The sequence below is a fragment of the Podarcis erhardii genome (genome assembly GCF_964252035.2).
Source record: "Podarcis erhardii genome assembly, chromosome: Z".
Lineage (NCBI taxonomy): Eukaryota > Metazoa > Chordata > Lepidosauria > Squamata > Lacertidae > Podarcis > Podarcis erhardii.
This window is the reverse complement of record NC_138504.1, coordinates 3337349-3350619: the sequence shown is the minus strand read 5'-3', so window position 1 is coordinate 3350619 and position 13271 is coordinate 3337349. Positions and strand designations below refer to the sequence as shown.

Here is a 13271-nt window from a genome sequence, read left to right as displayed (position 1 = left end):
ATAGAAATGGACAAATAAAAAAGTACACAATGTCTAGAAGGCACCAGGCTGGCGAAGACTCCCTTAGTCCTAATCTACAACTGGAAAAGAAAAATGATTTGTGTTCTTTTAAATACATGAAACTGCATCGACATTCATTAATTCATCTCTTCTTACCCTTGGTTCTCCCTTCTCTCCCTTTTTGATTGTAGATGCACACAAACATGTTCTAAATTTAGGTTGTACATTCATCGGGGCAGCAACCAGCTTCTTTCTTATGCTACTCTGTGACACAAATACCAATATATATGATAATCATAGAAATAATAACATCAGAAGGCCTTTTTTTCCTACGTAGCTTTTCCTTCTACTAGGCTTGCCTCTCTGCACTCGGCTGGCTTCTATTGTGGCTGGATGTTCTGCCGCAGAGAATCAAAGGTATTTGCAAAAGACTGTAAAATAGTTTCTGTGTCGCCAAACTGTCAGAGGCTGTTATTGTATTAAGAGCAGCCTTCCCCAACCTGGTGCTCACCAGGTGCTTTGGACTGCAGTTCCCACCAGCTCTAGTCAGCACAACCGCTAGTGAGGGTGGTGGAAGCTGTAATCCAAAAACTGTTTATTTATTATAACTTATTGCATTTATATTGCACCTTTCCCACAAGGAGCTCAAGGTTGCATGAAACTTCTTCTTGTCTACATTTTATCCCCAAGGTCACCCAGTGAGCTTTGTGGGCTGAGTGAGGACTTGGAACCCGGGTCTTCTAGGTTCTGGTCCAGCACTCTAATGATGACACCACACTTGCAGGCTCCAGGTTGGTGAAGGCTGGAGTAGCCCATCTTGGCAAGATGGACCCAGTAGCCTGACTCCGTTGAAGGCAGCTTTGTATGAGCTGAGCTCACATTTTCCTAATATTAACAGTGGAAGTTTGGAGGGGTTGCTTGTGCTAAAGTAGGCATGTTTCATCAAGTGGGGGCAGTGATCTGGCAGAGTTGCCTGTTGACAGTCTTAAAACTTTGTCATAAAGGCACCACTCAACCTCTCTGGCACCTTTGATCTTCAGCTCCACATGATCCTTCCAGAACGGCCCCTCTTCACAGCTTTATTGCAATGGAGACTTCAGCAAATGAGGCCGTGCCTATTCACGTTTCTTCTTCTGAAGTCAAATGAGAGTCATGTTCGAGTGATTTTCTTAAACTATACTAAAATGCAAATTCTGGGCACTAAGGGGCAAAGGAGGGAATGCCGCAAAGGGCAGTCAACTTAGTTATCATCTGCAAGCCATACTTAACATTTCCAACAAATGACCCGGCTGCAGAAATGAAAAATTGTTGGTTTTTTTCTGACATTTTTCTTATGTTGCTTACATTTTAACTTCGCAGAGTCTCCTTATTTGCACAGCCCCAGCTTTGGAATTTGTTAATGGGATTGCTTTATTCATGCCTCTGCGGCTGCTTTTAATTAAACGGGGGGGGGGGGGGATTGCATGGGAGTGCTCTCTGCAATGCACTCATGGTGAATATGATCCACAGGACTGGAGTTCTGATAGAACTGGTTGTTCTGTATAGAAGGAACTAAGGGAATCATGTGACTCAACTCCTATTGGGCTGAATCACTGGGGAAGGAAATGGGTTTGCTTGTCTGTGGGCTTAGCTACATGTAGCGCTTTCCAGGCAAAGGTCTGCTAGCTTTAAAGCTCTGTGCCAGAGGGCTCTTTTTTTTTCTTTTACTTTTTGCAAACCAAGAGCTTTCCCTGCAAAAACCTGGTCTTTAAAGCTAAAGTTCAACCAATTGCACAGGTTTTCCATGGATTGCTGTTTGCTCCAATTTAGCAGTAAAGAGTGAGTTTTCATGGAGGAAGCCCTGGAGCAAAAAAGGGATGCTTCGAAGTGAAGCTTTAAAGCACAGAACATGCCTAGAAAATGTAGACAAAAGATAAGTGTGGATAAGCCCTGAATGCTCCTCCATGTAAAATGCTCCCTGTATATAGAAAACATGGCATGTTAAGAAGAAGGATCCTAGGTTGGTGGTTGTGCTGATGTATTACTTTATTGTGAGCAGCAGGGTGGTCCAACATGTGGCTCAAGGGTCACCTTTTTTTGGCAGCCCTCAGCAGCAATGCATGATAGGTAAAAGCCAGCTGCAGCTCCCGTCTGCCGTCTCTTCTTCCCTTGCTAAAGAGAAGAGACACTTTCCTAGCGGCTGCCGGCGTCCAGGCAGGGAAAGGAGAAAGAGGCGGCACCTGCACATGTCTTATGGCGACTGCCACCTTTAGCTCTGACGTGTCCCTCTGCTGACTGCTGGGAGGAGTTGCTGGCGAGGTCAGACTCATGCCTCATGCAGCATGGTGACCAAGGAGCGTGGCAGTGGCCTTGAGGGAATGCGGTTGTTGCTGCTGCTGCTGCTGCCCACACATAAAAAGAAGCCAGCCACTGAGGAGACCAAAGTCGAGCAGGTGGCAGATAACGGGATGGGGTGAGCGAGGAGGAAATGCAGGGTGTCACTGGGGGGGACCTGGAAGGGCAGAGTGACTTTATGGGGGGAGGATTGCCTGTGGTAAATAGAGTCCCCTCGCGGAATTTGAGGGAGGGTTAAACAGGGCTGTCCCTTTTTGAGGTGGGCTCGGGGGGAGGGTGTTCTGTGATGCCAGAATTATTAGGATCTTCCTGACTTTTTTTGGCAGGCGGTTGGCTGAGGAGAATTCCCCTTTACAGTTGAACTCAAAGGGTGGGTGTGTGTTTGGAAGTCAGGTGGGGTGGGAGACTCTTAGCTGAAGTGGTGACAGTGCTTAAGACCTGAGCTTGTTTTGTGTATTTACTCAGAAGCAAGCCTCAGAGACTTAAATGAGGTTCCTGCTTAAGTAGGGGTGCAAATGTTGTGCTGTGCTATGTATCCTGCCCCCCTCCTCATTCCACTTATAAATATATGGCTCTCTCTTATTCTGAGTTCCTTCCTAGCTTCATACACTGCTAATGGTTTTGCTCCTATATTGTTGACTGGTGTTGGAGCCCTGGCCCCTCTTCGCCCACAAATCTTGGGCAATCTTGGAATTAATTATTGAGATGATATGTCTCAATTTGTTCTGCATTAATGTTGTGTTGGGAATGGAGTCAGGGCTGCAGTCAGAACAGATACCATACTCAGCACATGGAATCGATGAACTGAGACTTGCTCCAAGTCCTAAACACACCATCTGGAATTCCAATCTGATGTTACAATTTGTAGTTCTGACCCCAGATTCAACACTGGGAAAGAACAAGGGGAGGAAGGAAGGAAGAAAGGGTGAGTTGCCTTTTCTGCTTCTGTAGGATTTAATATTAATTTAATATATTAGTAGTGTATATTAAATAATATTAACTATCTTGATTTATGATATGGAAACTTAATTCAGTGTTCAGCTCATTTGCTCTGAGAGGTTGGACCACCCTGGTGTGCAGGGAGGTTATATGTGTGTGCATGTATTTATAGATGTATGTACTAGGGACTAACAACCCTGCCTAACTGCCCTTCCCTCACACCCAAGCAGAATCCTCTCTCTACAGCAAACACTTATTGCTTACCCTAAGCTGGATGGGGAGAACCTGGCTTGACAGCAATACATGTGAAAAGGATCTAGGGTTCTTAGTAGACCGCAAAATTAACATGAGGTAACAATGTGATGCATCAGCAAACACCGCCCCACCCCCTCCCCAGTGTTATTCTGCCTGCATCCACAGAAGTATAGTGTTCTGGCCAAGGGAAGTAATAGTACTGCTTTATTCTGCCTTGGCCAGATCACACCTGGAGTCTTGTGTCCAGTTCTGGGCACATTTTAAGGAGGATGTTGACAAGCTGGAGTGTGGGCAAAAGATGATCTGGGAACCAAGCCTTATGAAGAACGGTTGTAGGAATTGGGTATGTTTAGCCTAGAAAAAAGGAGACAGAGAGGAGATACGATAGCCATCTCCAAATAACTGAAGGATTGTCACATAGAAGATGGAGAAGCTTGTTTGCTGCTGCTGTGGAGGGTAGGACTTGAACCAATGGCTTCAAGTTACAAGAAAGGAGATTCTGACCAAACATCAGGAAGAACTTTCTGACAGTAAGAGCTGTTCAACAGTGAAGCAGTCCACTGAGGGAGATTGTGGACTCACCTTCATTGGAGGTTTGTAAGCAGAGGTTGGATGGCCATTTGTCATGGGGATCCCTTCCAACTCTACAATTTCATGATTCTATTGTTATGAGGGTTTTTTGGGGGGGGAGGGCAGAGTTGAGACCCTTCAAAACTCTGGACCCAGCAAGTGATAAGAGCAACTTCTTAGCCACATGTTCATACAGAGTTTACAGGGGGACTGCTGTCTCCTTATCTGAGATCCAACAGTTGCTAGCTTCTCTGGACATTAGCAAGCTAACCAAAAGGGCCAGCAGGAGTATTTCTACCTCACCTACTGCCAAGCCAAATCAAAGAGGACAGGAGCTTGCAGCTGTCCCATGGGAAGGGGGCTTGAGCCTGTCCAGTGGGGTATCACAGCAGGGAACAAGCTGAAGTTGAGACCAGCTTCAGCAGCAGCTGCAACCTAATTGCTTAGCCCACCCATGCTTGCAAGACTGCTCTGCTTAAAGGAGCTCAGCCTTCTCCGGTAATCTCATACTGAGATGGAGAAGGGAGGCACTTAGGTCTTCTGTAGTGCAGACCTTTGTATTAGAGGATGGCAGTCCAATATCCTTGGGCCAGAAGGAGTGCACACTGGCCTCTCAGGTTCATCTGAGAGTGCTTCTGGGGCCGACCTTGCATGCTCTTCCCTTTCTAAGGAGTCTTCACTCTACTCCAGGGTCATGACAGATTGGGTAAACAAACTCTTTCCATTAGTCTTGCCATGGTGGAGGCTGAGCTCCCCCTTTGAATGCTGTGACATCCTTCTCCACCAAGAAGGCTAAAGAGAGAGAGTGCACCTTGGTGACTGTTCTTTTCCAGAAGCTTGTGCTGCCGTCAGTCCTCCTGATGTGGGAGGCTGCTTGATTTGAGCACAGAAGGCAAAAACCCCAGTAAAAATAGGCTTTGCCATCAACGCAAGAATGATCTACCGGTCCCAGAGCATGCCATATGCACCAAAGCGGGCGCCCACTCGTTGCCAACCTCCTCTCTCCACCCCCTTAATTCCTAAGAACTTACATTGAGCCAAGGTGGTGGTGGTGGGGGGAGACATTCCCAGAAAAACGAGGAGCGGGGTTTTTGTTTCTGCCTCTCGTCATCCCTCTTAGTGCTCTAGTCTTTTGCAGGTCTGCAACCTTTTTGGTTCTGCACAGAGGTTTAATGGGAAAGTTGAAAAGCCTCAGCCATGTATAGCTGATGGTCCTTTTGTCAGCAAGCCTCAGCGACTCGGGGAATATTTCTCATGCCTGAAGTGGGTATTAAACAGGCAAATGGAGTGGAAGGAGCAAGTGGAATGGCAAACCATGATCAATTAGTGCTAAAAACAGGTCGGTTGATTCATTGGTTCCCCATCAAGCTGTAACTGCAGAAACCAAAGGAACCGGTGATATGTGAAAGAAGCAAAAAAAGAAAAGACTGCAATATTGATGCAACTTGGCATCAAAGTAATATGCTTATTTGGAGAGCAGAGAAAAATTAATTTTCCAAGCCTACCTGTTTGTCAGCTCCACCCATTATTTGCTGCTGCTGCATCATCAGATAAATTGACTTTTGCAGTGCAGGATGAATACAATTTCATTAGGATATCAGAGAAATGTGCATGTTTTTAGCCATATGCACCATTTTTCATAGGGAAATGAGATAGCTGCCTAGAGGAGATCCCTGTCTATGTGGTTGATTAAAGAAAATAAATATTGGCTCACAAAGATTACCACCCCACCTCTGCAGCCCTGCAGAGCAACCGTTCCAGGCCTCCCCTGCAAAATCTTTGCCTTAAACTCCATGGATGTGTTTCTATGTAGAATGTCCATAAGCATGTCACTGTCTCTCAGACTCAGCTTGCAATATGTAAAATAGGAATAGTGCTCTCCAGGGTTGCCCAAGGGTCTAACCCAAGTACTGCACTAAAACTGGGGTTTAAAGGGGCTTAATCATCAGGTTGCGTAGGCATCCACTGGGAGAACTGGCAAAGGGGGAAGTTGCCCCCTCCATCTGGATGAACCATAATTCCTAGATTCCCAGCTTTCATTTGTTTTAAGAGGAACTATGCCCCTGAACCCCAGTTGTTGGGAATGGCAAGTGGGGAGAGTGCTGTTGCACTCAGGTCCTGCTTGTTGTGGGCTGCCCACTTTCAGAATGGGATGCTGGACTAGATGGGCCTTTGGCCTCATCCAGTTGCAGGGCTCTTCTTACGCTGTCATGCTTATGGGCTTCCAGAGAGTCATCTATCTGTTCTGTGTTTGGAACAGAATGCTCTTGTCCTTGGTCTCATCCAGCAAGGATATTCTTACTTCCTTCCATCGGATGAAGGAGAGGTATAGCCCATGAAAGTTTGTGCCCTAATAAATTCTGTTCAATCTGTAAGTGCCACAAGATGATTTTTGGTTTTTATTTTCTTCTGTCACTCATGTGACACTTGGTTTGGGCAGTCCAGAAATTGCTCCCACAGGAGGCAGTGGTGGCCACTAGCCTAGATGGCTTTGAAAAAAATATTTGACCAACTCATGAAGGAGAGGGCTATCAGTGGCTACCAGCCACAATTGTTTTGCTCTACTTCCACGCTCGGAGGCAGTAATGCTTCTGAATACAGTTGCTAGAAACCGCAGGAAGGGAGAGGGCTATTGCACTTGAGTCCTGCTTGCAGGTTTCCCAGGGGAGCATCTGGTTGGCCATTGTGAGAACAGGATGCTGGACTAGATGGGTCACTGGCCTGGTTCCAGCAGCCTCTTCTAATGTTATTGTGTTAGCTGTTCCCTGAGCAGCAAGCATTGCTAACCAAGTTCCATTATAGTTTTAACAGTTGAGTCAACAGACCAAGACAGCCTCAGCTCGATTCTGTCCCCTTGGTGGGATTCGTGCACAGCAGTTCTGATACCAGGAGTCTCTTTTTCCTTCACTGTGTTCTGGCATCATGGATGGAGCATTCGTATGCAGCCTCTGCCTTCTAGCAAACTGTCATCTCTGGCTTGTTTGTCAACCTCATGACAACGCTGACGCATCCCATAGCCATCTGGGTATTGACATTGCTTTGCATTCTCCAACTTCGTCCCTCTTTTTCTGTTGAGAGAGTGAGAGAGAAAGCACATGCGCAATAGGGAAAGAAGTTTCTGCGTCCTGTTGTAGAAATGGCAGAAGATACTATGATGCCATTGATGACTTGCAGGCAAGAAATTCATCTACTGTACCAGCTTTGTGGCACATGGTCTGCCCCACCAGCTTGTCTCTTTGATCTGAATAATTCATTGTGGTTTTCACCTGTGCTGGAGTCTGGAGGGGGATGAGAACCCATGCAGCAGGAAGCGAAGGAAGGTTGGCCCAGTCTGCTTCTATACCCACTTCACATCCCCAACCAAGCGGACATGTATGTTGCCCTTTGGCTGGCCCTTGTCCTGTCTTTATTTATTTCATTTGTTACATTTCTATCCTATCTTTCCTCCATGAAACTCAAAAGTGGCATGAATGCTTCTCCTGCTCCTGCATTTCATCTTAACAACAATTCTGTGAAGTAGGTAAGGTTGAAAGAGACACCCATAAGAGCATAAGAGTCCTGATAGATCAGGCCCATAGACATCTAGTCCAGCATCTTGTAACGGCAGTTGCTACCCAGACACCTCTGGGACGCCAGCAATCAGAATCCGAACTCAAAAACTCTCCTGTCCTGTGGTTTCCTGCAGCTGGTATTCAGAAGCATTGCTGCTTCTGACTATGGAGGCAAGGCCACTGTGAATTTGTTCAGTCCTCTATTAAAGCCGTCCAAGTTCTATAGTTTAACTTATGGCTGGAATTTGCACCCTGTTCTGGGTGGGTGGGGGGACTGGATCAAACTTGGGCTGGATCCTTATCTCCCTCGTGGTCCCTTCCAGCTATGATTCTATTATTCCCCGTTGAGACAGGTATGACAGGTGGGCCCACCTGTCAATCATGCGGCAACTCCCTGGTGTCAGGTGACTGCTTTTGCATAGCGCTGTGCACAGAAGCTCTAGCAATCAGCTGGTCTTCAGGCATTCTTCAGCATTCTGTGCACAGCACTAGGCAAGCCCGATGACCAGGACCTGCACTACAACCACACCACCCTGCCTCTTTCCAGTTGAATTGACAACCTCCAGTTTGTGTTTCCTCCCCTTTTTGCTTAAGATGTGTGTGTAATACATGTGGTCAACTTGACAGATTTTGTTCCATCCTGAGTGTTCCTGCTAAGGTCTGTCTCATGCAAGAGTTAGCATTATCTGCTGGGTATATTTAAAATGCCCCTCCACACTCCCGGAGGCTAGATCAAAGTCCGCAGTACACTACAACTGCAAGTGAAAACTTGACACTTTTCTACCCAGAGTTGTTGACACATTCAAGACGAAGATATTGATCCAGAGAATATTTTGCTTCTTGCTTTCAGATGTCTGTTCTCTAATTTGCAGCAGCCAAACAGATAAAAAGCAAATGGAGCAGGGACCCTCAGCTTCCACTGCCCTCAGAATGCTTGCATACAAGCCTGCCTGTGTCTTGCACACAGCTTTTTAGCCACCAAGCTATGTAGAGAGCAGCCTGTGGACATCTAGACCACTCCTTCTGCCACTTGCATAGCTACCAACTGTTCCCTTTTCTTGCAAGGAGTCCTATTCGGAATAAGGGAATTTCCCTTAAAAAAAGGAAAACCTTGACAGCTATGCTCTTGGGACCTGGGTAGACTGATGCGCAGCGTAAATTAATAATGCAGAGTTTTTAAGTGAAAGAATAAGAGCTTTACTGAGTTAAAATAAACTTCTTCATAAACAACATGGTTCCAAACAGTTTGACTGAGATTCCATACTGACTCTGCTCACAGCTGAGGCAGACTGACTCTGACTGAAAACTTACAGAGAACACAGAGAGAAACTGGTTGCTAAGTCACATGCCAGAGTGACTCCACAGTTAGCAGTCAGGCCTGAATAACTTTAGTAGCCCCAAATGATTGTTCAGTCCCAGCACCTCCCAGCCTGCTTTGTCTTTGCTGTGTCTTTGTCACATGACATAGACCACACCCCTCCTCCCCTCCTCCAGTGATATTGAACTCTGATAATACCTTTTCCTGAAACCACCCACTTTTGCCACACCAACCAGGTATGTGGCCTAGGTTTCCTTTTGTTGTGTTTTTGTATATTCTGTAGGAAGCCCCCCCCCCCGAGAGGCTGGGGCAACCCAGTCAGATGGGTGGGGTACAAAAAACAAATTATTCTTATTAAAAGATATGGGCCTCAGACTGAAAAAGCACACCCCAGCCCTTTAAAGAGATATTCTGGCAGCTTAAAAGGATATCTATCATCTATCTTTCTATCACAATTTATAGATATATAAAAAACAATTTTTATTAAGAGATTTCAACATGAAATACAATAAAAGCCAAACCAATCTAAAGAAAATAAATAGGGAAGAAGAAGATGAAGATGAAGATGAAGATGAAGAAGAAGAAGAAGAAGAAGAAGAAGAAGAAGAAGAAGAAGACGATAAGCATCAGATCCTCTGTTGTAATTATATCTTAAGCCTTATTTCACACGCAGGAGAGTGAACCGTCCCAGGGGCTTCTGACCTGGGAACTTTGCCCTCTTCCCCCCAGCCTCCCACCCTGGCAGATCCTCTCTCCCCTGCCCCCCATCCTCTGTCCATCACCTTCCTGTGTGTATCTTCAGTAATCCAAGATAGGGAACTTCAAAGCATAAATATGGATAGAATTAATAGAAAGAAAACAAGAATTACAGATCACAGGAAAGCAAAATAAGAAGAGAAATAAAAGAAAAAGACAGTCTTAATAGAAATGGTTATATCAAGAGGTGTATTGCTTCCAATAAAGAACATTTAGTTTGAAATGTTACATCTTATGATGCACAAAGTTACAATCATCATGTAAGGAATTATGATGCTCTCTGCATCCCCCACCTGCTCTTCACTGAAGGAACAGCCAGAGGAAAGTGATCTTATAGGAGCATAGGGACATATGAAGCCGCCTTAGGCTGGGCCAGGCCTTGGGTCCATCTCACTTAATACTGTACACTGATCGAGTGGCAGTGGCCCTCTAGGGTTTCTGGCAGGAGTCCCTCACAGCCCCATCTGGAAATGCAATCGGGGATCGAAGCTGGGACCTTCTGCGTGCAACGCAGGTGTTCTGCCACTGAGCTACAGCCCCTTACATGTGCACCTGACTCTAAGGGTGCCACACTATGGAACATCTTATCATGTCAGCTCTTAATATCAGGCTTTCCTCCTCAGTCTCCACGGAGATTCTTTTTCTGGGCCTAGTAGAGCTGCCAATTTCATTTCGGTTGCTTAGAATTGTAGAGTTGGAAGGGGCCTCAAGGCATGCCTGCTGCAACCCCCTGCAATGCGGGAATCACAGCTAAATCACAGCTTCCAGGGTAGCTGAGCTATGTGTGGACCCCAGAGAGTTCTGCTAGATTTTCCAGCTGGACGTTGCTCAGTCTGCTACTTTACTTCTGAGTCCAGTTGAATGTGGCTCAAATGTCTTATTGACTCCTTGGAACTGGAAAGGGAAGCACAACTTTCCATGTTAGGTTTTGGGGAATAGCCTTTGAAGGCCAAGTGGAATCATGACCCTCTGAGCACTGAAGCTATTTTCAAGGTCATTGTCCAGGTACTCAGGGATCAAGAGAGCAGCTTCCACTCAGTGTCAACCAGGGATTGGGAACCTCAGGCCTGCAGAACAGACATAGCCCTCCAGATCTCTCTCCCTGACCCTTAAAACTCTCCCCAGGCTGCGGCTGTCACTGATCCTGCTTCACACAGACCAGGATGTGTCACTGAACTCTGATAGTGCCCTTTGCTTGTCCAGACGCAGGAGAGAGGTGTGCAGGTATAGAAACTACTCTACTGTAGAAAAATATATTTCATGTTATTTGCTTCTCCCATTTTTCTTCCTCTGGGCCCTCTGTGGTTGCCCAAGGTTGCCCAGAATGGGATGTGGCCCCCAAACTGGAAAAGGGTCCCCTATCTTTGGTATGAGCCACACTGGTAGATGGGTCACTGGCAGCCTCCTGTGTATTCATTGAGTGCTCAGCCCCAGGGGCACCTTGACATGGTTTGCTGAGTTCTTTCAAACACTTTTATCAACTGAGCTAACAGGTAGTTCACACACCTTGCACCAAGGTGTTCCTCTTGATTTCACTTCGCAGTCGAGTGGCAGCCTTGTGGAAGTGCTCCAGGCTGGGAAGTGGGAGAGCCATCTGGAGCTGTGGGGTAAGCTAGGAATGCTTTGAGCACACACTTTGCATGCAGGATGCCGTGGGGCCAGTTCCTGGCAGGTTCTCCAGCAGCAGAGCTGAGTAGGAGGTGCTGCTTTAGATGATGAAGTAGCCAGTGCCTTCTAAGGTAGGCTATGCTGGGTTCAATGTGTGCTGAAGACACACCTGTTTACCTTGGCCTTTGATATCAGAGGTGTATGTTTTCAGGACCTGCCCTCTTCTTGTGACTGCAATTTGTTTTAAACTACTTTTAACATTTTAAAAGCCAGGTGCCTCTGGGAAGCACACAAGCACGCTGAGAGAACAACAGACCTTTCCCGAGCAGTATTCAAAGGCATTCTGCCTCCAGCATAATGGCTAGTAGCCATGTCAGTCTTAGCTCAGTTGGTTAGAGTGTGGTGCTGATACCGCCAAGCTTGCTGGTTCAATCTCCACATGGGACAGCTGCATATTCCTGCATTGCAAGGGGGTTGGACTAGATCAGAGCTTTCCAAACAGGATGTTGCAACATGTTAGTGTGTAGGTGTGTCATGCAAACATTCCCCATGCTCCTCTCAGGGCTGGAAAGGGTTTAGTTTAAACTCAGTTTTGCTGGTAAAATTAATTACTGTGTCACAAAAGGATACATATCTAAAAAGGGTGTCATCAACTTGAAAAGTTTGGAAAGCTCTGGACTAGATGATCCTCAGGGTCCCTTCCAGCTCTAAAATTCTATGATTCTATACAGGAGTCTGGCTTTATAGAAAGCAGCTTCATGTGCTGAGTCAGCATGATTTCCCCCCCTCCTCCACCTCAACCTGCTTATTCCTTCATGATTCCAGTACTTGAGGATCTTTTTAATTCATGATTAATGATTAGAAGCAGAAGATGTCTAGTCCCCTCCCCCACAATTCCCCCCTCCCTTTCTACACCCACATAGAAACACACTTGAGACCAGAGAAGTTAATTTTTAGCAGCAGGATGCCATCATGGTTGCAATTTATTAAGAAAGTGAGCAGACGGAGAGAGCCAGGCCGGCAGACTCACTGAAGGGAGCCATAAATTCTTCAGAGGCTGGGTTTGCAAATTCAGGGAATGTAAGAAGAGCCTGCTGGATCAGGGCAATGGTCCATCTGTTCCAGCTGTGGTCCGCCAGATGCCCCAATGGGAAGCCTGCAAGCAGGACCAAAGCACAGGAGCACTCCCCCCCCCCCGCTGTGGTTTCCAGCAACTCATGTAGTTTTAGATACTGCTATCATGTCACCCCTTACTGACCTGTTATCTAAACTAAAGCGCCCCACATGTTGCAACCTTTCCTCTTAGGGGAGTCGCTTCATCTCCTGGGTAATTTCGGTTGCCCTTTTCTCAGCGTTTTCCAACTTACAAGATCGTTTGAAGAGAGGAAGGCATAGGACATCCTCTGGGAAAGCAGAGCTGCTCTTTTTCCTTTCCCCCCTATTATAAGGAATAGAGGTACCAGCCTAAAATTCTGACCATTGTAGAGAGACAGAGAGAATGGAATACTTAGAAGTATATTGTTCTCCATCCAGCCTTCAGATTTGTTTCTAAGGTTGCTTCCAGTGACCTGCACATCAACTGTTCATTCTGATTTGTTTACACAAAGTATGTGGGGAGGTTAGACAAGGTCAGCTATTTATTCTGATTTGTTTGTGGGGAGCTGAGATGATGTTGCATCAAGCTATTGCAATTCCATATTTCCCAGTACATATTTCTGTCACTTTCTTGTTGCTTTTGCTGATGGTGGGGGGAAGTGGGTAGAGATGGATGAATATATCAATTTCAGATTCTCATGTTTTCCATTCTTACATTCGGTTCTCACCATTTCCATATCAGTTCGTTCTTTAAGTCCCCGTGAAAATTCATCAGGATCTTAGTGCAAAATTCTCCTAATAGGCACATTTTGATATGCAGTTTTCCCTGATGCCTTTTTTGGTGT

At 46.0% G+C, this 13271-nt stretch overlaps 1 protein-coding gene across 14 annotated transcripts in view; it reads left to right on the top strand.

Annotated features, from left to right (window-relative positions):
- The window catches only part of LOC309333373 (5-hydroxytryptamine receptor 2A-like), a 241512-nt gene that overhangs the window by 146865 nt on the left and 81376 nt on the right, over positions 1-13271 (top strand). For 9 of the 14 annotated variants that reach the window (XM_081846801.1, XM_081846790.1, XM_081846800.1 and 6 more), the window contains exon 3: positions 338-417. The exons of the other annotated variants lie outside the window; for them this stretch is intronic. The gene's annotated coding sequence lies outside the window, so the exon portion shown is untranslated. The remainder of the gene's footprint in view (positions 1-337; positions 418-13271) is intronic. 14 annotated transcript variants of the gene reach the window in all.